Here is a 5277-nt window from a genome sequence, read left to right on the forward strand (position 1 = left end):
GCTTCCGCCCATGCATTAAAGCATTCTCGCTTTCGACGCGATGCCGCCTTGCAAGAACGCTTAAACCAGGGCTGTGACCTGCCACCGATCGGCACCGCAGAGAATGGAATAAAAAGTTCCATGCCCTGCAGAACCACTTCGGCGACAGAGGCAGCGACGGAATCTGGAGCTTCCGACGAAAAGCACATAGGCCCCCAAGGGTAGGACGCAAAGAAAGACCGCATCCCATCCCAATCTGCTGACCGATAGTGCCAAATACGACGACAACCCGAAAAACGGGGCCGAGGAGGGCGCGTAGTAGGCACAGTACTCCGGACCACACAATGATCCGATGAACCCAATGGCGGGTCAACAGAGACTTGATAGGTCTCCGGATGTGAGGTCAGCAGAAGGTCCAACAAAGAGGGTTTATGACCATCCACATCTGGTATTCGCGTAATCGCAGGGACCATTTGTGACAGGTCGTAAGCTAAAGCAAAGTCGTGAAAGGATCTTCCCGCGTGATCGGTGGTTTCCGAACCGAGCCAATCGGCATGGTGAGCGTTAAAATCGCCAAGTATCACGATTTCAGCGGTAGGAACCCCTTCGAGCAGGGAATCTGTAGCCAATTGGATGTGCTCAATGAGTCGCTCAGTTTCGGTATTTCCGCTATGGGACCTATACAGGCATGCGTAGAATCGCGGATGGTCATCGCAGTCTACGCGCAGCCAGAGGCTAGATAGGTCCCTTCCTTCAAGCGACCCGAGGCGACGAGAACAGATATCCTCTCTGACGTACACGCAAACTCCCGCCCGCGGCACAAATGAATGTTCCAATTTGTACCCCGGGTAGGAGAGGTAGGAAGTATCAGCCGGGAAGGATATCTGAGTCTCAGTAAGGAAGAATAAGGCCGGCTTCGCAGTTTCGAGGTGAAAGTGAACCGCGTTAAGATTAGAGTTGAGCCCCCTAACATTGGTAAAGTCCACTGAGAGCGTGGAAGGGGATGCCTTCGGTAAATTCTTCCGTTTGCCCCGAGATCGAAACTTATAGTTTTTTGAGCAGTTTTTGCCCACCCCAGAATACGAAGGGCAGCCTGTGCATCCACCACCGAATACTGATTGTTCCGATGATGGACGCTCAGAGGGGGATTCTCCACAGCGGAAACGTGTGGTACCCCCCTGGGGTAATCTCTGTTTAAACTGCATCTTCATATTCTGGGGGAGGGGGGAATTGATGGGCTCCGGGAGTCTCACTCACCGCACGAAACGCGAGTACAATAAGATGAACCTATTGCATCACTTCACGCCGGTTTTCTGTGAGACAGTGGTACTGCCCCGGTCGTGCCTGCCCGATTGGCTGAAGCCCGAAAGCAACAGCATGGCACTCCCACTAGGAAAATCTTTGTACTGGCACCGCTGGTCCGATGAATGTGTGTTAAAGCGGCCCGGCGACCGCAACGCGAAGCAATGCCCGACACACAGACTGCATTATCTGCGACCTGACTCTATATCTATCTATGCGTGAATCTGTGGTTGATTAGTGACTCTCCTAGTGTCTAATTCCGTGACATTTTAGTGGAAGCCTTAAGTAAGGCGTATTATCGAAGATCTTAGAAGGTACTGTAGTTGCATTAAAGGTTCTCTAATCGTTACGAATATATTTTTTTTTTATATTTTCACTAACGCATTGAAGGATATGTGATTAAGGATACAGTTAGGTTATTTGGGTTTCAAAAGACTTTCCACTTAACGCTTAATTAACCAAAGTCGTCGCCATACTGTGATTTTTTATTTATATAGATTTAGATTGTAATTTTAAATTCTTTGTGATATCGAATATGTATAAAAATGCAAGTCTCGACTGATTTTAAAGCTTTTTTTTATTAATTTTAGGCAATTTTTTCGTTACTAACGTCATTCACTCGTTTTGAGTTGGCATTCAAATCTTGCCATAGTATTCATTACCATATTGCATGCATCTGTTCTTGATTTTATCTGTATTGTATCATCAATTACATAAATACAAAATAATTCCATGAAAGAAGTTCTACACCTTTATGAATGCTTGCCGAAAAAAGATACATTCCAAGAGGGAAATAGGTCGAAATAGGAAACGGTTTTCTTTCAGACATACTCATTTAGTGTCAGTCTCCTTATTTTTAAATAGCACTTACGGTTTTCAAACGTTTGAGTTTCATATAGTATTTACGGTAATGCCAATAAACATAATCTTAGAAGCTATGTGTAATCTACGTAATTATTAAGTGGGTGAAAAATATATTATTTAACGTCGACATAAATGTTGAATATGTAGATCTGAAATAACCATAAATATAAACGCAATACTCATTTTGACTCACTTGAGTGAATTAAAATTGTTAAGAAAACAGGAACATATTTCAAATTCCTTTTAAAATGTGCCTTCATAATAAATAAAAGGGAAACATCGTGAGGAAACCGGCTTGCCTTAGACCCAAAAAGTCGACGGCGTGCGTCAAGCCCAGAAGGCTATTCACCTACTTGCCTATTCGATTAAAGAAAAAGATGATGAAACAGATACAGAAATCTGAAGCCCAGACCTAAAAAGGTTGTAGTGCCATTGATTTTTTAAATTCTTATTGGCAAATAAATAGTAACACTAACAACTTATTGGCTTTAAATTTCATGTATCGATTAAAAAGGAACTAGAGACTGCAATAATAATTTGTTACAGTTTTAAATTACGACGTAAAGTCAGATTTTCGTAAACTAAAACGAAATTAGCAGCACTTTCTACATTTAAACGATTGGACTTCTTAAAACTAAGAAGAAACAACAATGAATTATAAATACGTTCTAAATTTCATTTATGACATGTTATAGGTAGAATATTTGCTAGGCCCATATCGGGTTACTATCCGCCCAGTTTTTCGTAAGGTTTCTTTGTCTAATTTCCGTTATTGAGATGTTGCGTTTACATAAACAATCAAGAACAGGGCACCGGCTGTAAACTTTTTTGTTGTTATGCACTATACAATACGTAAACGGAGTAAATATATTTTCAATCTATGGTCGTTTTACTAATGAGGTTCATTAAGTAACGTAAAAACCAAATGCTAATAAAATGGATGACATAAGGAATCATGCGGTATATAGGAACGAGAACTTAACCCAAATGTATAAGATATATTTTTAATTGATTCATTTATTAATAGGAATAAGTATGAATATCGTATGTCAATCTTCGACGTATGTAAGTCAAGACTTGCAAAATCTCTTGTACCCAAAAGATGGACACTAAAACAATTAAAATATATTTAAAAATAGCAATCAAACCGTTAATTTGTGTATATAATATATGGGATAATGAAATTTTAGGTTTGGACCAATGACTGGATTATCTATATCATTTCTCTTAATAGGCAGGTAGGTTACCAGGCCTACCTAACAGGGGTCTAAGGTTTACCTGATCATGTTTTCTTTCCGTTAGAGCGAATAAGTCCTTTACAGTGGTACAAATAAAAACTTACTTATTCGAACCTTATACTAGGAATAGTTATGCTTAGAATAAAAAGATCATAATTTCTTACTTATAAACTCTACTACGAAGGTATAACTATTCCCCCGTTATGCCATAGGCACAAGACGGCAACGTCGCAATTCATTGATAAACTTTTTTTTTTCTCTTGTTATGGCTTTTATTTATGCCAACTGGGCACAAGGTACTTCGCCAGTGTCGCGTAGATGGAGAAGAAACGAAGGAGATTGATCGGTAAAAATAATAATTAAGTTAATTTATTTATTTACACTTCGTTACACTACAAAATAAAAATAAAAATGAACATAATTAAATCAAAAGGAGGGCAACTGGCGGCCTTATCGCTTACGAGCGATCTCTTCCAGGCAACCACTGTGAGTAAAAAAAATAAATGTATTAAATAAGATAGGCAAGTAGTGCAAAATACATGTAATACACAGTTATTAAAACAAAAACTAAACAGGAATAAAATATTAAAGATACATTAAAGAGTAAAAAGACACATAAATCACGATAATTTAAGATAAGTCTCACGTCAGTTAGTAGTTAGTAAGAAAGTTCGGGATACGATGTGGACAGGTAATGTTTGTACAGAAGAAATTTAAAGGAAGATAAAGAAGAAGCTAAGCGAATAGGGACGGGAAGTGAATTCCATAGCCTAACTGCGGAGACCTTAAAGGAATCGCCAAGAAAGAAGGAGTTATGAGATGGGATTTCAAGGGTATAGTTTTCGGAAGAGCGTAAGCTATAGTTATGGGCTCCCAAAAAATTGAAATCATTTTTGAGATAGGAAGGAGTTTTAGGGTTGAACAGGATGGAATATTGGAGATGAAGAACATGAGCATCACGTCGCTGACGAATTGGCAACCAGCCTAGCCGCTTACGGAACGCAGAGATATGATCGTACTTTCTTAGACCGAATATAAATCTGATACAGACTTGATTGTACGTAGATTTGAAGATCGTCAGCGTATAAATGAAAATTAGTTGAAAGTCGGAAAGTTAAGGAGTTAATATATATAGCAAAAAGAAGAGGAGAAAGTACGCCACCTTGCGGAACGCCAGATTCAATCAAACTCCACTGAGATATGCAATCGCTTGTCTTAATACACTGGCGGCGCCCATTAAGATAGTTAGAGAACCAGTTAACAGCATGAGAAGAAATATCAATAGATCTAAGCAACCCCATTAGAATTTTAAAATTAATAGTATTAAAAGCGTTGCTGAAATCTAGCAGTGTGAGAATTGTGAGTTGTTTGTGGTCCATGCCTTCGCCAATATCATCGGCTACTCTGACCAGAGCAGTAGTCGTGCTATGTCCAGGTCGAAACCCAGACTGAAGTGGATTCAGTATGGAATTTTTGTTTAGGAAATTATTTAATTGCTCATGTATGAGGCGTTCAAGTACCTTGGGTAGAAATGGCAGAATCGAGATGGGTCGAAAATCAGAAAAAGTACTAGGATTAGCGTTTTTGGGGATAGGGATGATAAGTCCATCCTTCCAGCAAGAAGGAAATTCACCTATAGAAATGGAGAAATTAAAAATATGTGTGATTACAGGAAGTATAAGAGAGAGAATAGGTATGATCATAGCACGACCAATCAGGTCAGAACCAACAGCATTGGAATGAATAGATGAAATACTCGATTCAACTTTCTGACTAGAGAATTCAGCGAAAGAGAAAGATGGAAAACTAGGACGAGGGAGAGATGATATATACTCAAGTGTTAAGTCCAGATCGATATTACTTGAAGTGGAGTGAGAGGTAAAAAGGGCGTTTA

The sequence above is a fragment of the Pieris brassicae genome, chromosome W (genome assembly GCF_905147105.1).
Source record: "Pieris brassicae chromosome W, ilPieBrab1.1, whole genome shotgun sequence".
Lineage (NCBI taxonomy): Eukaryota > Metazoa > Arthropoda > Insecta > Lepidoptera > Pieridae > Pieris > Pieris brassicae.